A 23,552-nucleotide genomic window follows, 5' to 3' on the forward strand; every position below is an offset into this window, starting at 1 on the left:
ATGTTTGTTGTATATGGCTGCATGGCATTAATACTATAAACAATTTATTCAAAGTCTTATTTTGAAATTAAAAAATAGGCATTAAATGTAAATTTCCAGACATTAAAGTGGTGATATAGAATATGAAATGAGGTTATGAAGACTTTTATTCAAATGCTAGCTCTACTGTTATCTATGTGGACATGAACTTTTGGTCTCTGAATTTCATTTTCCTTTTGGGAAAATGGAGATAAAATATACTTCATTGGTTAATTTTGAGGACTGTGTATGTAAGCTGTTAGTAAGAATCCGAAGTAAATTTAAACTTATTACAAAGAAATGTGAAGAGTTATTTGGTTAATAAGTCATACTTGGTTACTATTTCCAACTTAATTTCTTTTTTCCCAAGTAATCAAGGGAAATAATGATTTGGATTTAAGAAGGCAATACTGCTGAAAAGATGCTTATTTAACTGTGCCTGAGGGGAAAAAAACCCTGCATTTTTTATCTGAATTTGTCTTACTGATAGGCCTGCTTGTTTCTTCTTGTGAAAGGTATACACTTTGGGGTATTCTCCTTGTGTGCTTGGCTCCTGGTTGTATTTATTACCTAACTGTCAGCTTGAAATGTTAGTCCTTCTTGCAAAAGCATGAGTTATAGTGCCACGTTCTGTACAGAGTCAGAGACACATTATTTCTTATTTATTGTGAGAAAAGTCTGGATTCTTAAGCTCTTATGACCAGTCTTTGTGTGGTTGAAGCCACTGGGGCAGCGGAGACTTTGGTAGAAAGATTCTGGTGTGAGAGAATAAAAATAGTCCCATGAAGTTGAAATCCTGATGCAGCTGGAAAATTTAATATAATCTTAATTTACAATCAAAATGTCCTTGTTTAATATACTTAGAGGTATGGTCAGTGATATTGTGATATTATACAAAACTGTACACTTCTGAGTTTGAGAATGCTTGACAGATCTTAATTAGTACCAGACAAAAGTGTAATGGTCACTTCTTGGCAGGACAGTTGGCATCTTTAATATATTGCAATCTAAACTTTTTGTGGCCCTACTAATTTACAGTATTTTAAGAAGGTTAATCTGACAAGTGTATGGAATCAGTTGGAGGTAGAAGGAGTAATGAGAAGTAGACCATTTGGGAAGCTGTAATTTGCTTACAAGGTAGTGAGGATTTTCATTGTCATAATTGTGTGAATGGAAAATAAGAGATGCTCAGAAACCATTAAGAAAAGAATAGTAAAACCTGACTGTATTAAAATTATGCATTGCCAAAAATAGATTAAAAAACTATAAAAAGTAAAAACTGTAACAAAAAGCAAAGACAAACTCGGAAGATTAGCAATCCATACCATAGAAAAAGGACTAATTTCATACATATATTAAAAATACCAACAACTCAATGGGGAAAAATCAACAATCAGAGGAAAAATGGGCAAAGATATGAAAGATTAGGAATAGGCAATTCATAAAAGAGAAATGCAAAATAAAACTTCAGTGAGAAACTCTTTTTTAACCTATCAAATTGGCTAACAAAAAATTTTGAAAATGTGAGGAGTTACTGAGGATATGAGGAAATAGACAATGCCATTATTGCTAATGGATGTAGGTATTTTTGTAGTTTTTGTTGAGAACAATTTAGAAATAGTTATCAGAACTTAAAATGCACATATTATTTTATCCTCCTAGAATTTAACCCATAAATCTTGTACTTGTGTGAAATAGTATATATTTAAGGATATTCCTGGCAGCAGTTTGAAATAAATGCTCATCCTTTGGGGACTGGATAAATTATGGGACATATAGTAGAATATTTAGTAGCTGTTAAAAAGAATAAAGCTGCATATATATACACTGAAATGCAATCATTATTAAGTCAAAAAGGCAAGGTACAGAACAGTGGGTATTAATAGGTTATTATTTTGTAGGAGACTAAATTAAGATACGTATTTTCTCCTAAATGCATAGAAAGTCTCTGGAGGGAATTACAGCAAAATGGAAAATGCCCCTGGGGATTGAAACTCGGATATTGGACAACTGGGATGGGAGGGGGTTTCATTTTCCACTGTGTATTCATCTTTGGATATCCTGAATTTTGTATTATACAAAAGAAAAAAAAAATCCTAAAAAGAAGAAACGTGTTCAACTCAAAATATATTTCTGTAATACTTATAGCCAACTCTGAGAAATTAGAGAATTAGAAAACTAAATTTAAAAAGAAGTTGTTATTCATATATTTGATAAGGGATTAATATCTAGAGTATATGAAAAAATTCTTATAACACAACAAAAGCAAACAGTACAATTAAAAATTGAGCAAAGGACTTGAACCATTTCTTGAATAAGATAGATAAGTGATAAGATAAGTGACCTATAAGCACGTGAAAAGCTCAAAATCACTAATCACTAGGGACATGCACACTTATTAGGATGGCTGTTATTAAAAATAGAAAGTAACAGGTGTTGGTGAGGATGTGGAGAAATTGGAAACCTTGTGTACTGTTAATGAGAATGTGAAATGCTGCAGCTGCTTTGGAAAACAGTTCCTTGAAAAAATGAAAATAGTGTTTCCGTTGTTGTTCAGTTGCACAGTCGTGTCCGACTCTTTGCAACCCCACGGATTGCAGCACACCAGGCTTCCTTGTCCTTTGCTATCTCCTGGAATTTGCTCAAACTTATGTCTGTTGAGTTGATGATGGCATCCAACCATCTCAACCTCTGTCGTCCCCTTCTCATACCCTCAGTCCTTCCCAGCATCAGGGTCTTTTCCAGTGAGTCAGCTTTTTACATCAGGTGGCCAAAGTATTAGAGCTTCAGCTTTAGCATCAGTCCTCCCGTTGAATATTCAAGGTTGATTTCCTTGAGGACTGACTGGTTTGATCTCCTTGCAGTCCAAAGAACTCTCAAGAATCTTCTCCAGTACCATAGTTTAAAAGCATCAATTCTTTGGTGCTCAGTCTTCTTTATAGTCCAACTCTCATATCCATATACGACTACTGGAAAAACCATAGCTTTGACTATATGGACCTTTGTCAGCAAAGTGACGTCTCTGCTTTTTAACATACTGTCTAGGTTTGTCATAGCTGTTCTTCCAAGGAGCAAGGGTGTTTTAATTTCATGGCTGCAGTCACCATCCACAGTGATTTTGGACCCCACGAAAATAAAGTCTTTCACTGTTTTCTATCTTATCTTCATCTATTTGCCATGAAGTGATGATACTGGATGCCATGATCTTAGTTCTTTGAATGTTGAGTTTGAGACAAGCTTTTTCAACTCTCCTCTTTCATCTTCGTCAAGAGGTTCTTTAGTTTCTCTTCTCTTTCTGCTATTAGGATGGTGTCATCTGCATATCTGAGGTTATTGATATTTTTCCTGGCATGTTTCCGTATGATCCAGCAATTCCACTTTTGGGTGTATGCCCTAAAGAACTGGAAGCAAGATCTTGAAGACCCGTGTTCATAGTGGCAGTATTCATAATAACTAAAAGATAGGAGCAACACAAGTTCCACTGGGGGATGAATGAATAAACAAAATGTGGTGTATGCATGCAGTAGAGTTTTATTAAGTCTTAAAGAGGAAGGAAATTCTGACACATGTGACAAGATGGATATTATGCTAACTAAAATAAACCAGTCATGAGAAGACAAATACTGTATGATTCAATTTACATAAGGTACCTAGAATAGTCAAATTCATAGAGGCAGAAAGTAGGAAGATGAACGCCAGGGGCTGGGGGTAGGAGGGAATTGGAGGAGATGTTGTTTAGTGGGTAAAGAGTTTCAGTTTTACAAGATGGTGGAACAGTGTAAGTATACTTATCACTACTGAGCTGTATACTTAAAAAATGGTGAAGACAGTAAATTTTATGCCATGTATACCACACTTTGAAAAAAGATAATGTAACTCCCCGCTGCTGCCACCAAGAACCCTGTGGTGTAGAGGTAGGGAAGATGAATATGTAAATAAATGGCTGTAATTCAGAATGTAATCTGTGTCCAAAATGGGTATAATTGAAGCTTTGGGGTGGCATAGGGTGGGACGTAGATAAGGGAGATTGCTTATGATTTCACATGATAGGGGGTGGTACTTTGAGCTGATATTAGGGTACAGTATTGATAGGGTAGAGAAAATAGAAAAAAATTCGGTACAGGAGTAGCACAAGTAAAAGTGAAATGAGGGAAAGTGAATGGTATCGTCATAGAGCAGAACAAGATGATGCTGGAAAAGAATCAGGATAGATTCTAGGGCCAACTCTGGGAAATGAAGATGTGGTCAAAAGAAGTTTCATGGGGTTTGTAGGATGCCTCTGGGGGGGGGCGGAGATGACCAACCAGGCAAAGCTGTTTTCTTCTTGGTTTTCTCTTGATGTAAAATATGTCATCCCTTTGCTCTCAGAGTATGAGAGAGAGGGAAGTAAAGAGAGATAGAAGGGGTGAGGAAGGGAAGAAGGAAAGGAGAAAGAGAGAGAGAACCAGAGCACCTGAATTCTGGGTTGAGACTTTGTTCCTGTCTCTCAGAGTATACAAGGAGGTGGGGGTTTTGTCTTTTTCCTACTTGAGTTAACCTCACTCTTGTCTTGTTTGGGGCTGTTAACCACCCTCAGGGCTACTTAATCCCCTTGCTGTTTTGTTTCTTGCCAAGTTGATTCTGCCTGTTTCATTCTTAGAGTTGCCAGTTATATTCCTTTCCCTGTAAAAAAACCCAATATATTTGATTTTTACATAAATTGAATGTAAACCTTCCCTCCCCAGCTGCTTTTCTCCCATCTTGTTTTGCTTTTCTGTTAAAATATAGCTTGAGTCCTATTTGCCCTCCACCCAGAGGCCATGGAGACATTATATTTCACAGTTTTTCCTTAAGTCCATGTACAATATAAATTCATTGAGTCTTATTGATTTTTCTCTGTGACAGGTGAAGGTATCTAATTTAGTTCCTTGGTTGATGTTTCACTGTTTTATCTCTTCATGCTGTAACCTTTTTCATTCACTCTTTGCATTAAAGAAATATGAACTGAATTCCTAGAGTTGATAGAAACTATATTCAATTCTAAAGAGGGCATCTGTCCTTTAGCCAAATATTAGATTGCTCAGCTTGTTTTCTTGAAGTCTTTTTTTTCCTAATTCTCAAGTGTTAAAGGCAGTGGGATATACACATCTGCACCGTTTAGTAAATGGGAATGGGGTGGATTCTGATTTCATTTTTCTAGCTAATTTTTCTCTCCTACTTGGAGAGGTGCAGAAAAAAAAAGAGTCTGAGAAAATGTATTTTCTGATCAGCTTCTATTGAAAATACTTAATCAAAGTAGTCAAAAGGGAAAGAGATTCTCAAGGATTGCTACTTGATTATGAAATAAAAAAATTATGAGTGTCGATTTATCTCAAGTGTGATTCTCTCTTGGGGAAAGTTTGCCATTCTATTAGCATCGATTTGCATATCTTTACTTTTAACAAATGTATGATTGGATCTGAAGTGAGAAGACTACATTTGCTCTCATTCAAAATTTAATTTTATGATAATATCGACTACCTAATTATTGTTTTTGCTTAAAGTATCTTTGACTGAGGAGACTGGTTGGTTAGAAAATGTGCTGTTGAGACCAGTGCCTTGGGATTAATCAAGTGTGGTCTTGTTGGCTGTCAGAGAGGGCCCAGTTGGCTTTTTGCCTGATAGATATTTTTGCTCTCAAGCAGATGAATATGGGTAAATTGGGGAAAAATTAGTCATACTAGTAGTCCCTACCACTTGCAGGAGGTGACTGGGGTTTCATCAGCTTTGTATTTGAGAAGCTGAGTACCCTAGTAAGGTTATGGATGTTTAAAAGGTAATGTAACTACTACAGAAGAAGTCATAGTTTAAAATTAATTGCAGCTTTTGTTTAAAAAACGTGGTTGATTTTTAAGTACTTTGTTCTGTATTTGCTTTTATATTTGCTGCAGATATTACACATGAAGATTATGCTTTAAACACTGTAAAATGTTTTTCTAGTATTAACTAAATGATTATGGGAAATGTTACACTTTAAAGGTCATGTTGATTTTGCGACATTTCCAGTTATACATTTTACACATACATTTGAATTGGTTTAGCTTCTGATAGAGTGTTTAAAGATCCAGGGTAGTAAATGTGGAAGGGAAATTGCAAAAGGGCACAATGCTTTGGAATGCACTTGTCTTCCACCTTTCCTTTGTTTCAGCAGTGGAATTTCAAATTCTAAGAGGCAGTTCAGAGAGCTGAAAGGACAGTGTGATAGTACGGGTTTCGGGTTTTCAGTACTTGTTAAGTTCAAAGACAACTCTAATTATATCTTTCTATTAGTTGATTCTCTGTATACATTTGTACTATACTTCCTTTTGTATCCTTTCCTGATTTGAACATTTATTAGAAATGAAAGAGACTTAAGAATATGTCTTTTATATTTGTTGTTGTTCAGTCGCTAAGTTGGGTCCGACTATTATGGTGGATTGAACTAATTGAGTATTCAGACACTTTTCCTATAATTTGCACCTCATTGCTATAATAGCAGCTATGAGATCAATAACCCATCCTGATCTGTGTTTACTGGGAGTGGTGAATATTTACTGGGAGCCAGTGGAGCATAGTGCATAAGTGTACAGGCCACAGGGTCAGATTATCTGGATTCAGCTCTGCTGCCTAATATCTATGTGACCTTAGGAAGATTACTAAATGCTCTGAGCATCAGTTTACATCTGTGTTTAGGGATAAAAATAGAGTTAATGTAGGGATTAGTTGATATAATTAGAATAACAAAAATTTTTGTTGTAGTGTCTGTCATTGACATAGTGATATACTATTTTAGACAATACAAAATGAACTTTCTTCACTAGACTAAAATTTTTATTTCATTAGTTTCACAAAGTTGTTTTTTTTTTTTTTTAATTTTTCCTTCTTTTTCCAATTAAGGCTTCTTTCAGGGTTTATGGATTTGATAATTTGTGGAAGAGTACTTTTCACTGATTTTGTATGATTGGCCAATAGCTCTATGTTTGTTAAAAATGAAGCAAAACTCATGTTCTGTTAGTCAAAAATTTTTAGGCAACTGTTTAATATTGAGGTTATTGGGTGTTTGAGGTTAATACCTCAAATGTCACAAACGTAATATGTTTAATCTTGTCTGACTCTCCGTGACCTCACAGATTGCATCCAGCCAGGCTCCTCTGTCCATGGGATTCTCCAGGCAAGAATACTGGAGTGGATTGCCATTTCCTCTTCCAGGGGATCTTCTGGATCGAGGGATCAAACTCACGTTTCCTGCATTGGCAGGCAGATTCTTTACTACTGAGTAAGAATGTCACAAAGTGTTGGTATAATTTTCACCAAGGAAAAATAACATTTAAATATTTCCTGAAGGATTCAGATACATATATCTCACTTGTAAAGCTGGATCTTTTGTCTGGGTTTTATCATGGCTCTTTTTTTCTAGCTAAGAAGAACTGAAATTGCCACCCTACTTTTTAATTAATTGGTTAACAAGTTACTTGGCTAGGGAAAGGTCTTTGAGTGATATGCCTAGTCTTTTTGTAGTACAGAGATACATTAGGTTCTGCAAAACTTATTCATTATTTAAAATATTAATTTAAATTAATTTGAATTTCTATATGACTCTTGTATTCTTTTTTTATCTAGCTTATATATTCATCCAAACCTATCAAAAATTTTACTGGATTTTCTTTCTAAGTCATTTACTGTAACATTGTGACATTCCCTAATATCATTTAATATTGATTAGACAGTAAGTTTCTTACAAAATTGAAAGGATCAGAGTATTGTTTTCAGGGCCGCTGAGCTGTTGATTAGTTTGAAAAGAACTTATTTGGTGACCAACATGAAGATAATTTAATTTTATTTATTATTACTGGTGCTTCTTTGTAAATAGGGGTATACTTATCTTTGCTGCTGAAAGTAGGGACATGTTAAGAGGTTTCCCCAAGTGTGTGTTTTGTTCTATACTATCCAATTAGTTACTTGATGTGTGTTAGTTACATAAACACAGATATGAAATAAAGATCAGAAGAGAAATTTCACAGTGTCATCATTAGAAATGAATGTACTTTCATGAGTATGTTAACTTACAGAAGTCCAAAAGGTGTTGGAGCACAGGTGCAATGATGATAATGATGAGAGGTATCATGAAAGACAGGTTATTTTAGTATGGGAGGAAGGGACCATTCCATGAATTTCTGATGTGGAAGGTAAAGGTTTGAAATTAGTCTCACAGAATTATAGATAGAGCAGAGAACCTTAGAGTTAGTCTACTTATGTAGATGAAATGTATTGCCTAGTCCTTGGCGCAGTTGGGTCTTGAATCCAAGTTTTCTGATTTCTGATTTGGTGCTGAGCAGGGGAAGAGGAGAAGAGGTTTGGCTCTAGGAGAGGCTGGGTACTTGGTTCTTTGGGGGTGATACAGGCATGGAGGTATTATCAGATTGATTGGGTGAATCTCAACACAGGCTGACCGATTGCTCCCTTATGCTCCCAAGCATTTAAAAGAATGGACTGTCAGATACTACCATGCCAAATTGTCTTTCCATCAACACTGTAAGTGGGTATTAATACAAACCATATGTAAAATTAAACAAGCAGTCAAGAAATATTTATTTAGCACCTGCAAATGCTTAGTAAAATTCTCAGACTTTTAGGATATATAGGAAGGAGTGAAACATGGTGCTTGCCCTTTGGTGGCACACAGTCCAGCTGGGGAGAAGAGACATTCTATGAAAATATAACAATACTGGCTGGCATATGTGGGTGTGGCTAGTACATGCCAGAGGAGTTGAGGGGTGGAAGATGGCTCTGTGAGTCAGAATACTCACGTAAGTTTCCCCAGAAGAGGTAAAAATGAGGTTGGTTGCTTCTGTTAAACAAGGAGGCCATTTGATCGAGGTAGCTCTAATGCCATGAGAGTGACCTATTTAAGCCAAAATCTAAGCCTGTAGATGCTTCAAATTTACAAAATTGAAACCTAAGGACAACAAATCACCAGCCACTAACTCAACTTTCATCTGTAGCCAATCAAATATTTCCATTCTTTGGTTCCTTCTTTTTGGTTTAAAAATGTCTCCTTGAACTCCTCTTAGTGTAGCACTTCTTACCACTTCTGGTTTGGCACTGACCTGTTTGAATTGATTTTTGCTCAAATAAACTGTTAGCATTTTAATATGCCTCAGTTTATCTTTGAACCTTTCTCAGCTTATTAGATCTTGTCAATAATTATATGTGTTCAGCTCTAAAGATTTTGGATTCCCCTAATTTACTGCGATTCATGGGGTCGCAAAGAGTTGGACACGACCGAGTGACTGAACTGAACTGAACTGAACTTACTGCTTGGCTTCCCTGGTGGCTCAGATGGTAAAGAATCTGCCTGCAATGCAGGAGACCTGGGCTTGATCCCTGGTTTGGGAAGTTCCCCTGAAGGAGGCCGTAGCAACCTACTCTAGTATTCTTGCCTGGAGAATCCCCATGGACAGAGGAGCCTGGTGGGCTACAGTCCATGGAGTCACAAAGAGTCAGACACAACTGAGCGACTAACACTTTCAACTTACAGCAGGTGTTCTCTAGGGTGTGCCATTCCACAGTCTCCATGCCATTGTGCATAGATAGCAGAAGCCTTCTATGTGAGAGAATCCCACTTCTGCTTCTCTTCTGTGAGTGTGTTCAACAGCAGATCACACTCTCCCCACTGGTCTTCTGAATGTTGCGTGTTAGAGGGCCTGGTTTCAGTTATCTTGTTCCTCTTCTGTTTCTTGGCAAAAATAGCTAAAATTGCTTGTTAAATGTGAGTTTGGTGGGTTTTTCCACTTACAAAAATCTTTTTCCTAAGAGTATTAAAGTCAGATGGGATATTTGTCAATAGTACATGAAAACAGCAGCAGCTGGCATTTACATTGGGGTTTTCTGTTGTTCAATTAGAATATTTTGGTATTCTGTGTTATGAATCGTTAACTTGAAGATTGGTACATAAATAATGCCATTAAACATTATAAGATAAATAAATTTAGAAACAGCTGCATCAGAGATTAAATACACTTCTCAGAACTCATGCTATTTTCTCTCTACCTAGATATTTCTGTATTCAAATGGTATTTCTCATTTTAGCACAAATAAGGGCCTATAAACCTGACAGAGATGAATGTACTCTAAACAAGAAATATGAAAGACATTAAGGGCTTGAATTATAGAGTGTGAGCCTCAATCTACCACTGATTCTTTAAGGTGGTGATTTTTTTAACCTTTTTTCTTTTCTTATTTTAATATGGTGCACTCTTCTTCAAGGAAAGTTTTTTTTGGAATTCAATTATTATTGAAAGAAAAAAAAAGATAAAAGCAGAGTGGCTCTGATTGAAGCCAGGAGTCGGGGCTCAGAGCTCTGCTCACTTAGTACCTGCTTCTTTTGGCCTTAGGGAATCCTCAGGACACCATGGAGCATGGCTTGAAAAACACTGCTTTTAAGGAAAAACAAGCTAAATACTTTGTAAAAGTAAGCCTTTAAAGAAAGTTCTTACTGTCTGATAATTGAATGGATTGTGAAAGCTACTTGATCTTGTTACCCATCCTTACTGCCTTTAGACATGAATGCTGTGCTATGGTTTATTGAAGAAAAAAAGAAAAAAGCACCAAAAAAACCCAAAAAGCAAAAAACCTCTGGAAGTTACACACACACACACACACACACACACACACACACACGAGATGAGAGACGAAGATAATCAGATAAACGTACACACATGCTCACCTGTGTGTGCACACACATACAACTCACAGTTTGTTTCATGTTGATTGGGTAATTGCCTTTTCTCAACCCATGCATCTCCAACAGCCATCTCATTCTGAATCTAATATAGATAGTTGACCTGGACAGGAAATTTTGAGGCTAGCATACCAAAAATCATTAAATGAAGAATTATTTTTAGTAATGTTATTGGAAATGATTTATTTATTAATAAAGCTGTATTGAACACTTCATTGCAGGACAATGAGGTATGGCAGTGAACAAGTGTCCCTGCCATCATACAACTCACAGCTAATTGGAGGTGAGGATGAGAAAAACAAGTGTGATAAATGCTGTGTTGCTGGGTTTGGCTAGAACAGGATGTGCTATAGGAAGTGGAAACATATTAAAGGACTTCAAGCCAGAAAAGTTACCATTTGTATTTTTTTCAGGAGAGATCCCTTTGGTTAACTACCATGTTGACCTTGGGGAAGCTGTTTGGGTGATAAAGTCATTCTCTGGGAGTAGAAAGGCCAAAGATTATAGAATACAGTGTAGTTTGTCTTTCCATAACATCCCCAGTCACCCCTGTCCTTTATGAAATCTGTCTTTCTTCATCTTATTTTTATGGCCCTTTTAACCTTATCACAAGGCTAGTGTAATTCAAAAGAACAATGTTTAATGTTCAATGTCTATACAGATACATAGATATATCTTCATTCTTTCAGTAAAGACACTGGTATGATGCCTAGCACATAATAGGTAATCAATAAATGTTTATTGACATGAAAGGAGTAAATGCTGAAGAAAGAGATGCCAACTCAGTTCTCTTTTTTTGGTAATCATCACTCAGTTCCCCCCAGCCCCACCACCCTCGTCCCATATTCTTTAAATTTAGATAATGTTAATATCAGCTGTTTCTTAAACCTGCAAAGGTCTAATCATTTTATACTACTGGTGTAACTACTAAAACTGTACATTTGAAATAGTTTAGATTCACACACTTTTCCATTTTACTTTCCATTCTGTACCTTCCCTGCCCAGCCCTGGAATCAATCCTTTCTTGAAGAGCCCTGGTTTTTTATTGTAACAAATCATACTCGAACCTAGTATTCAAGTTCTAGATATACACTTTGCTACTAGGGTGACTTTGCTTTTAGGTGTGTGAAAGGTTATTCCTTGGTTCTCCTCTGTGTATTTGTATTGCCTCTTTTCCATAGTGAGCACCCTGGCTCCCAGCTAACACCATTTTTCCTTTGCTCAGTTCTACAATGTATCTAAAATAGTTTCATAACTGCTGCCCTCATTGTTTGGATTTCTCCTCCACCTACCTCAATTATTGTTGTTGTCCAGGCTCTCAGTCCTGTCCAACTCTTTGTGACCCCATGGACTGCAGCACTGCCAGTCTTCCCTGTCCTTCACCATCTCCCAGAGCTTGCTCAAACTCATGTCCATTGAGTTGATGATGCCATTCAACCGTCTCATCCTCTGTAGTCCCCTTCTCCACCTTTCTTCAATCTTTCCTAGCATCAGGGTCTTTTCTAATGAGTCGGCTCTTTGCGTCAGGTGGCCAAAGAATTGGAGCTTCAGCTTCAGTATCAGTTCTTCCAATGAATATTCAGGGTTGATTTCCTTTAGGATTGACTGGTTTGATCTCCTTGCAGTCCAAGGGACTCTCAAGAGTCTTACTGAACACCACAGTTCAAAAGCCATCAATTTTTCACTGCTCAACCTTCTTTATGGTCCAACTCTCACATTCATACATGACTACTGGAAAAACCATAGCTTTGACTAGACAGACCTTTGTTGGTAGAGTAATGTCTGCTTTTTAATATGCTGTCTAGGTTTGTCATAGCTTTTCTTCCAAGGAGCAAGGGTGTTTTAATTTCGTGGCTGCAGTCACCATCTGCAGTGATTTTGGAGCCCAAGAAAATAAAGTCTGTCACTGTTTCCATTGTTTGCTCCTCTATTGGCCATGAACTGATGGGACCAGAGGCCATGATCTTAGTTTTTTAAATGTGGAGTTTTAAGCCAACTTTTTCATTCCTCTTTCACCTTCATCAAGAGGCTCTTTAGTTCCTCTTTGATTTCTGCCATATGGTGTCATCTGCATATCTGAGGTTACTGATATTTCTTCTGGAAGTCTTGACTCCAGCTTGTGCTTCATCCAGTCCAGCATGATGTACTCTGTGTATTAGTTAAATAAGCAGGGTGACAATATACAGCCTTGACATACTCCTTTCCCAATTTTGAACCAGTCTGTTGTTCCATGTCCAGTTCTAACTGTTGCTTCTTGATCTGCATATAGTTTTCTCAGGAGGCGGGTAAGGTGGTCTGGTATTCCCATCTCTAAGAATTTTCCATGGTTTTTTGTTGTGATCCACACAACCAAAGGTTTTAGCATAGTCAATGAAGTAGAAGTAGATGTTTTTCTGGAATTCGCTTGCTTTTGCTGTGATCTAATGGATGTTGGTTATTTGATCTCTGGTTTCTCTGCTTTTTCTAAATCCAGCTTAAATATGTAATTAAATATGATATTCAAAAATTAATGGGATTAAAAGAGGGTGGGAGAAAACTTTTGGAGAGGTCTGCTATGTTTATGATATGTGTTGTAGTGATGGTTTCATGAGTGTATACTTGTCTCTAAACTTACTAAGTTTTGGATACATTAAATATGTATAGCTTTTGGTATATCAATCATAAGATAAGCTTAATAAGATAGCTTAAAAAAAAGATGACAGGTGAACTGCCATGGTGGGCAATATAGGGTTAGTTTAAACTGCCCACTTCAAGAAATTTTTTATATCAGAAAAAAAAAACTCTCCCCTGTTTGTGCCACTTAAAAGCGTTAATCGAATTAATGCCCCTTCATCCACTGTAATTGATGCCTGTTCAATTTTCTGTCTTGCTTAGACTTTTCTGACTTGCATAGCTATATGTATATAAATGTGTCGTCAAAACCAAGAATATTGAGATTGTTTTGTCCTGTATTTCACATCTTTTCTTAGAAACTCTTGCTGAATCAAAATAAAGTTTAATGTTTCTTTTCATTTTTCTTTTTTACTTATGGAATGTTTCTCTACCTCTGTGTTTTACTCAGAATTGCAGAGGCAGTTCTCTCTTCCTGCCGTGTTTGCATTCCTGGAAAATCTTTAATTCTGCAAAATCTTGTGCTAAACGTGATAGAACTTCCAGGGAAAATAGGGTTGGGAACAGATGGTTTGAAACCAGTGGAATTTTGTAAACAGAACTGGCACCAAGAAATGACAATTGCAATAAAAATAACAGCATGATTAAATCTCAATTGGCATTTATACCCAGCATCACCATCAGTCCTTGGCCTTACACCGTGATTTTCCTCCTTTGAGTTTTTGGTCCTTAAAGTTACTCACTTTTAACAGAGACCATTTTCATCAAAGTTAAAAATCTGGTCCAGAGTGTTGACTTATCAGTTTTATTTTAAACACAGGGGGAAATACTTTTCATTTCTTCATCTGTACTCTCAGCTTCCTTGGATAGTTTACTATAGTGGAGAGTCTTGAAGGCAGGAAATGAGACTTTCCTGCATGTGAACTAATTTACATTAAAGAAATACCTTTTGTAGCAGAAGAGGCTAATGTTAATTTGCTTTAGTATGTAAACATAATATATACCCACTATAGATAATTTAAATAATGTGGGAAAGAATAAAGAAGAAAGAAAAATCCCTTGACTGCCAGTAAATATTACTGTCATCATCTGTGTGCCTACTGTTCTTCATCTGACCTCTTTTGATGATGTGTGTATATAAAATTTCACATAAATGAATTCATATTACACTTAGTGTCTTCCAACTTTCTTTTAGGGCAATGTCAAACAATATAGCTATACAATGTCCTTTTTAATGATTGCAAATGATTTTACTATATGCATGTCGAAGTTCATTTCTTTCTTTTTTTGTGGATGTTTAGACTATTTTCAGTTTTTCACTGTTATAAAGAGTGGTGTACTGAAAATTCTAGATCGTATCTTTGTACCCAGGGAGTGGTGTCTCTGCATCAGGGGTATGTGTTTGCATAACACTTTGGTCCTTATTGCAATGTTGCTTTCAAGAAAGATTGTACCTATTTATGCTCCCAGGAGAGCATGAGAAAGTCTGTGTTCCTACACAGGATGGTTTTAGTTTTCTGAATCTTTGCCAGTCTGATAGGTTAAAGAGGCAATATTTTGTTTTTATTTGTATCGATTTTATTATTAATGTGATTGAACATTTTTTCATACCTCTGTATAACACCCATATTTTGCTTTCAGTGAAGTGCCTTTCATGTATTTCATGTTACTCACTTTTCTCTCAGAACATTTACCTTTTTAAAAAATAAGAATTGTGTGATTTTAGGGATATTACACCTTTGAGATGAATATATATTGCAGTTTTTAATATCATGCTGATTATTTCATAACCTTATTTATGGGATGTTTTGATTTTTTTTTTCTTTTTTTTTTTTTTTGATTTTTATGAAGTCAAATCCATCAATCTTTTTTATGTTTCTTGCATTTGTAAAGTGTTCAAAAATGCCTATTTCCACTCCTAAAAGACTGTCTGCCTTTATTTTCTTTTATTGCATTTGTGTTTATTTCTTATATTTAATCTTTGAATTATCTGGAATTTATCTTTCTATAATGAGTAAAATGAATATCCACCTTATTTTTTTTTCTTCCTCCAAACCCTGATTATTTAACATCATTTGTTAATTTAAGCTCCTCTCCATCAGTGTGAAAGTCTCCATAATATACCCAATTTCTTTGTGTCTTTGTATTAATTTCTGGGTTTACTATTGTGTTAGTTATTTCTGCTAAATAAATTACCTCCAAACTCAGTGGCTTTAAACATTTATTCTCTTTCAGAGTTTCCATGGATGAGAAATTTGGGAGCAGCTCAGCTCTACAATTCTAGCTCATGATTTCTTTTGAAGTTGAGGTTAAGATTTCAACGGGAACCATTGTCATCTGAAGGCTTAACTGAGGTGGGAGGGTCTGCCTTACAGGTGGCTCACTCCCATGTCTGGCCAGAGAGTGCTGGCTCTTGCAGGGAGGGGGGCCTCAACTGTTCTCTGATTGGACTTTTGCCAGGTCTGGCTGTCCTTAGGACCTGGTGCTAGCTTGCCTCGAGGTAGTCATCCAGCAGAGAGAGGCAAGAGAAAGCTACCTTTTTTTTTGACTAGCTTCAGAAGTCACACAGCATCAGTTCTACCACATTCTCTTTGCTAGAAACAAGTCTCTTTCTAAGATCAGCCCACCCTTGAAAAGATGGAAATTGGACTACTCATTTTGAAGGGAGACCTGACAAGGAATTTGCAGGAATATATCTACACCTCCATAGGTCCCTTGACTGTTCCGTTCATGTATTCGGCTTGTGGTTTAGTTGCTAAGTTGTGTCTGACTCTTGTGACCCTAGGCTTCTCTGACCTTGGGGTTTTCCAGGCAAAAATACTGGAGTGGGTTGCCATTTCCTTCTCCAGGGCAGGGATCGAACCCACACCTCCCTCTTGGCAGGCCGATTCTTTACCATTGAGCCACCTGGGAAGCCCTATATTTGACTACTTCTCTAATATTACATTAGTTTATTTAAAGAGTCTTATATTGAACTGATGGAATGTTCCATAACACTCTGCTAAGCTATATTTGACAGCCATCAACTCTTACTGATCAAGTATTTGAAAACAGATCCACAAAATAATAATGATAATAATGGAGGGCTTTTTAAATTGCTTTATTCCTTCAACTTCCGATAATTCTTTGGAATTATGTAGTAGGGGTCATTATAGTTCATTGCAGATCCCTGCTTACCTTATTAAACCATTTTTTTTTTTCACACCCTTCCATATTTCTATGAGTAATTTTAAATACTTTGGCAGATACATTGTAACTTCGGGGCATTGCATGTTAATGAAATTTCACAGATATCTGAAACAGAATCTTCTAATATACCAGCAAGGAAGCAGAATCAAAAGAAGGCATTTCTGTGTGGGGAGCAATCTAAATAAGCATCTCAGCTCCATATGCTGTGACGTTCACCAGGGGCTCGTCACGATCCCTGGATTTTCTGTGCAGCAGACACGCGAGTTCATGGAGTGCTGGGCTCCATCTGCCTCAGTCCCCAGGCTGTACCGGAGGAGCCTCTTTGTGTTCTGACCTCTAGGCTGCCTTTTTTTTTTTAAAACATGTTGCCAGCCTGGCCTTTGTTGCCGTTTCAACAAGTGTGTATGCCTGAGGGTGCACTTACACTTGAAAGTTTAAAAGACCACAGCCACTCGCCCTCAAGACCTTGGTCACTGTTGCTCTCCCTTTAAATCGCACGAATCTTCTCACCCGGCTGCGTCTTTATCTGGTTCTGAGTTGGCACTGCCAGTGTGTTGGCTCCCCGTGGACACGCGGCTGCCGTGGACCAGCTGTGGCAGCCTTCCAAAAATTGCAACCGTGGTTTGGACAGGCTTTATTTTTGACAGACTAATCAGAGCCTTAATATGCTTCCCCTGCTGGGGGAGCCTGTGTTTCTAATTTTTAGATTTCTGATTCTCTGAAGAGTAGAATAAGTCCCTGGGCTGGCTGTCTGTCTGCTGGTTACCTTGTATTTCCTGATCTCACTTTTTTTTTGTGACCTTCTCTTCCCATCTTTGCCTCTTTGAGGTCTGGTGGGCTTGACTACCTTGAGAAACCTGCCTACGTCCTCTTTCCAATCCTGATCAAAGGAAAAGTCATTAAAAAAAATTGGAGTATAATTGCTTTACAGTGTTATGTCTCTGCTGTACAATGAAGTGAAATCAGCTATAAGTGTACATACATCCCTTCCCTCTTGGGCCTGCCTCCCACCTCTAGCCCCTATCCCACCCTTCTAGGTCATCACGGAGCACCAGCCTGAGCTCCGTGCACTATACAGCAGGTTCTCACTAGTTATCTGTTTTGCACATGATAGTGTATTAGAGAAGGAAATGGTAAGCCTCCCCAATATTCTTGCCTGGAGAATCCCATGGACAGAGGAGTCTGGTGGGCTACAGTCCATGTGGTCGCAAAGAGTTGGACACAACAACGACTAAACAACAACAACAAAGTGTATACATGTCAATCCCAATCTCCCAATTTGTCCCGCCCCAAAAGCCATGTTTTTGCTCCTTATCTCCTGTTGTGAATTTGAGTTGGTGTCTAGTTAAAGAAAGCAACATATTTGAGGCATGGTGGGGAGAGGGGGTCAGGATAGGATTTTCATGAGACCCTAATGGCATATTTGTTTTGAAAAATTGCCTTTTCTGTCCAACCCATTGAGACCCTTGTGCCATATAAAAATAGGGCAGAAGCAGAGGTATTGTGAAAAGTAACTAGCATAAATGAGTATGAAGTAGTAGTGGACAGTAGGACAGCTATGCTCTAGGAAATATGTGTCACATGGTGTTTCTGGGGCCATTTCCCCATCACCCATGTTATTGCCTGACACTTACTTTCTAATATTCTTCTTGTTTATCTTGTGTCCTTCTTCTTATACATTCTCAGTGTCATTATTTTTTCCCTATTTCCCTTGTCTCACTTTTATTTCTTAGTTTTGATTTTTGAAGGGTTTTGAGATTTTGCTTTTGATGGGCATGCTTTTTTCTTTTTATAGGCTTGCTTAACTTTTTAAAAGCCAGTTGCACTCATAGCTTAAATGCTAAATAATGTGGTATTTTCTTTTTAGCTGTTCAGCAAGTATTCTGATGCAGGAAATAAGTTCTTTAGCTAATTCAAAATTTTATTGCTTTAGGAATAAATAGGCTTATGGTGAAATAGTCCAAAGTCCTCTAATTACTTTGTTTGGGTTGTGGATAAGTACCTGGTCTGTTTCATTTACACATATATTTAAGTTGCCACATTGTTAGCTTAACATCCACATTGCCTTTAGCTTCTTCTTAATGACAGCAGTTATGCTTTCCTATTAAATTGGAAAAAAATATATAGAGTGCAGTGTTGAAATCTCAGTTTTGTGGTTATTAGAGTTTAAATCTTACCTAGCTTCTCCTTGCTAATGGTTATCACTTAATAGGATTTTTCTCATTCCATAAAGAACTATTTGCTGTCCTGTTAATTTTTAGGGTAAACTGTTTTTTGCAGAATTTATGGCATCTTAATAACTGAAATTTGTGATTGGGCCTTAGTTGTAAATGCAGTCAAATGGTGTCTATGTGGAGTTAAAGGATAAGGATAATCCGTAGGATTAGGATGGCCTGAGCCAGCTCTTAGAGAGGGCAACTGTTGTGATTTTGTTTTATGTGGTTTCCAAAAATATTAGAGTGATGAAGATTTCCATATTGCTAAGAAACAAAGCAAAACAAAATAAAAAATAAGTTTTAAATCCAGTCTTATCCCTCACTGCTCTTAATATATCTCTTGTTCCCTGGTTTGGCCAGCATTCACACTATCTCAGTAGGCCCATTTGTACCTTTACTCTCATAATCACATTTTCCTCTTGCCTGAGACATTTACTAAGTGTAATTTATACTTCTTTTATTTTTCAACATTTCAATGAAAACTTTTAAGCATATGGAAAAGTTTTGAGAATTTTATAGTGAACATTCCTAAACCTGCCACATACATTCTAATTAATTTTTTTCTTTAAAGTTTCTTTCATGAATTTTTTTCTTCCAATTCCATCTCTTATCTTTCTTTTCTTTTTTTCCAGTATCTAATATATGATTTATTCCTGTGGTCCAATTTTGTTGCTAAGTCATATGTTTTTTATATTCTGCTTAAAAATAATCCTCAAGACACCTAAGGCATTGCTGGTGTTGGCACTCATAATTCTTATTAATTGGCTGGTATCAGGAACTATGATCATCCTTAACCCATCAAATCTTAGAAAAAGATCAGGTTCAAAGCAGAAGAAAACTATCATCTGGATATTAGGTGTCCCATTATTTAGAAAATAGGCTTTATTGGTTTAATTATAAGTAATGGATGTTCTTAAGTTTCTTGCCCTTTTAAAATTTGTCATTGTTAGTCCTCTTCTTTGGACATGGCTAATGCTTTTATCTGAAGAAATACCTTTAATTTCATTATCTCACCGTTGTTCTCTAATACATTGGACATAATATGCTAGTTTTATGGGTGTTTTCCTTTCTTCATGCAAATGTTTACTGAAACACACACACACACAATATGAACATTTTGAATATCTGAAACACCCTACAAGATTTCTTATTTGAAAAAATTGTGGCTTGGAAAGATGAAGTAGTTTGCCCAAATTCACATGATTGGATCATGATTTGACCTGAGATCTGTTTCCCAGGTTGCACTAGTGGTAAAGAACCTGCCTGCCAATGAAGGAGACGTGAGAGACACAGGTTAAATCCCTGGGTCAGGAAGATCCTCTGGAGTAGGAAATGGCAAGTCACTCCAGTATTCTTGCCTGGAAATCCTAAGCACAGAGGAGCTTGGTGGGCTACAGTCCATGGGGCCGCAAAGAGTCGGACACGACTGAGTGGCTGAGCACGGTTGGAGCCACTCACCTTCCTGCTGAGTCCCCTGTTTGGTGACGCTGCCTCTGCAGAGCGCTGCCAGCCTCAGCTCCGACAAAGGCGGAAGGAGAGGTGGGGATAAATGCGAGGTTTGCAAGTGGAAGGAGTCCTTCCCCAAACTCAGGAAGCTTATATGAAATTGCATTTCTTATTGATTTCGGGTGGTGTTTTCTCTCTACATCATTGTAGTACAACATGCCCTTGGCATTCATTTGCATTTTAATGTTTCTGACTTAAAATTTCACCTCTCTTCTCTTAGCATCCAGGTGTTTATCACTCTGCAATAGACAATTATAATTATCTCTGTCAGAGAAGTGGTTTTAGGTCAAAATAGAGGACCTTTATCTTCATCAGTCTACCAGTGTAGACTTTTAAAGTTGGTTTCTTTGCCAGAACATGATTCACTTTATGTCTAACCCCATTGTATTTCTCTCCTTTATTACTTTTGACAGTTTTTCATTCTTTAATTTTGCTTGCCATTTTGTTCCTTCTGAGAATTTTTGACTTAAACTGTACATATAGGTCACACAGTTCAAAGATAAATAATTTGATGCTGGAGTTCACATTTCTGAAGATTACTAATTATCTTTTTGTTTTGATCTTCAAAAGATATCTTTTAGAAAATTAAAAAGCAAGACACAGAGAGGGAGAAAATATGTGCAAAACATGTATCTGATAAAAGACTTGTACCTATATATATGTACACACATGGTTTTCCCTGGTGGCTCAGATGGTAAAGAATCTGCCTGCAACATGTAAGACCTGAGTTCGATCCCTGGGTTGGGAAGAAGCCCGGGAGGAGGGCATGGCAACCCACTCCAGTATTCTTGCCTGGAGAATCCCCACGGACAGAGAAGCCTGGCAGACTACAGTCCATGGGTTCACAAAGAGTCAGACATGACTGAGCAACTAAGCACAAAAGTATATATATATTTATACAAACACACACATCCTTACAGCTCAAATAAGAAGACAAACCAATCACAAAATTGGCAAAAGATTTGAGCAGACACTTTAATAAAGGCAAGACTTCCTACTTAGCTCATGAAAAGATGTTTGACATTATCACTTATTAGGGAAATGCCAATCAAAACCACAATTAAATACCACACTGCATGCCCATTTGAATGGTCATAATCTAAAGGACTAAGAATGCCCAGTGTTGGCTAGGATCTGGAGAAGCCAAAAAACCTTCATATATTGCTAGTGAAAATGTAAAATGATAAAATCACCTTGGAAAACAGTTTGGCAGTCCTCAAAATACTAAAAACACACTTTTCATATAGCCAAGCAATTCCACTCCTAAGTAACTACTCAAGAGAAAGGAAAGCATAAATTCACACAAGGACTTGTATGCGGAGACTTAGCAGTCTTATTCACAATGGCTCAAAACTGGAAATAATCCAAATGTCCCATCAGCTGATGAACAGGTAAATTATGACATATCAATACAATGAAATGTTTAGCAATAAAAAAATGAACTACTTATAAATGCAACAACATGGGTGAACCTTAAAAATATTGTTAAATGAAACAAGCCAGATAAAAAAAAACCTACTAAAATTTCTTTAAAATGCACATCTCTTAGAGAAGAGAGCAGTATATTCCTGGGGCTTGGATGGGAATGGGAACTGGCCTTCAGATAGGCATGGGTGAACTTATGGGGGTGACAGAATGCTCCAAAAATGTATTGTGATGATTCCACAACAGCATAAATTTGCTAAAAATCTTTGAACTGTATACACTTACAGTGGGTAAATTTTATGGTATATAAATGATACTTCAATGAAGCTACTAAAAAAATATTTCCCTTAAAAGACTTCATTTTTTGGGTTAGTGGTTCTCCGATGAGGGTGAATGGGGGTTGTGGACAGAGAGGAAGACCAGAGACAGCATATTAGAATTAACTAAGAGTTCTTTTTAACACACAAGTATTTGTTCTTCCCTATAATCCCTAGAGATCACAGAATATCACCATATATTATGAGGAGTGGGTAAAGAATCCTCCTGCAATGCAAGAGATATAGGAAACTCAGGTTCGATCCCTGGGTTGGGAAGATCCCCTGGAGAAGGAAATGAATACCCACTCCAGTATTCTAGCCTGAAAAAATCCCATGCACAGAGGAGCCTGGCAGACTATAATTCATACAGTCGCAAAGAGTTGGACACAGCTGAGTGATTAAGCACACATATATCATTTGCAAATGCTCCCCTAGATGATTCTGATATACACGATCCACACATCTACCCTTGAGAATCTCCTCTTAATCAGGTTGAGTCCCAGGAGTCTATGTTTTCCATAAGCAAGACAGGTGACTATTGTGATCACTTAAGTTTAAGAAACTCTGCCCATGTTCTACAATGCTAAGAACTTTCAGCATTGTGGCAGAGCACAGTGGGATAAATGTTACTCTGGGAAAATCTATTTTCTGACCCTTTTAAAATCACATCTACCCAGATACTGGGGGCAGCCAATACCTAGCAGTTTTAATGAATTAAACCAATAATTAAGACTCCCAGTTACTCCACTTTTGGTGGGGATTCTGGTTCATTGAAAAGAATCTGTCTGAATTCAATACCAAAAAGGCCAACCATTTTGTTACGATTATGACTTATTCATGTAATGTGTTAGCTGTGAGATGTGTGCTTGCATGCTCACTTATGTCTAACAGTTTGTGATTCCAGGCTCCTCTCTTCATGGGATTTTCCAGGCAGGAATACTGGAGTGGGTTGCCATTTCCTAGCTATGAGATAATCTGCTATATTTGTGCCTAGTTGTGGTCCCTTGGGTTGAAAACTCTTGGGTCTCTACTTTCCCTTTTAAGAAGTAATGTCTTTTCCTTTGAAGCATTTTGTCATTCCTGAGTTGACAGAAGTCTCCCATTCTTGGAAGAACACAGGAAACAGAAAACAGAGCATTTGCAGTCACCTTCAATGGCTTTATTTTCCTGATTGTCAAGTTTGCCAAAAAAATTAGATTGCTAGAGATGATGGCTAAATGTTCCTATTGTTTTTAGAAAAATACAGTTTTGTAGGAGAGAAAACATTTCAAAAAACTTCAAAAAAATTAAAGTGCTATTGCTATCCATCGAGGGGTCACTGCCAGTTCTGTACATGTCAACAAGATTCCTATCTAGCAAACTGCCTGAAATCCCTACCATTGTTCAGTATTGTGTAGAAAACCTTAAGCATTAAATATATATTTTTATAATACATTATTTATTTATAATCTGAAAAGAGGAAGTTAGCCCCCCAATTTTTTTCTAGGTTAGTATCCATTGATTACTTTCCCAGATCTGCTTCTAGTGGAATAA

General features: G+C 37.1%; 1 protein-coding gene across 4 annotated transcripts in view; it reads left to right on the forward strand.

The window, feature by feature from the left end:
* IMMP2L (inner mitochondrial membrane peptidase subunit 2) overlaps window positions 1-23,552 on the forward strand; it is a 941,241-nt gene that overhangs the window by 12,250 nt on the left and 905,439 nt on the right. Inside the window, exon 1 of one of the 4 annotated variants that reach the window (XM_043872106.1) lies at window positions 20,186-20,310. The exons of the other annotated variants lie outside the window; for them this stretch is intronic. The gene's annotated coding sequence lies outside the window, so the exon portion shown is untranslated. Of the gene's footprint in view, window positions 1-20,185; window positions 20,311-23,552 lie in introns of those variants that run through there. 4 annotated transcript variants of the gene reach the window in all.

The sequence above is a fragment of the Cervus elaphus genome, chromosome 18 (genome assembly GCF_910594005.1).
Source record: "Cervus elaphus chromosome 18, mCerEla1.1, whole genome shotgun sequence".
Taxonomy (NCBI): Eukaryota; Metazoa; Chordata; class Mammalia; order Artiodactyla; family Cervidae; genus Cervus; species Cervus elaphus.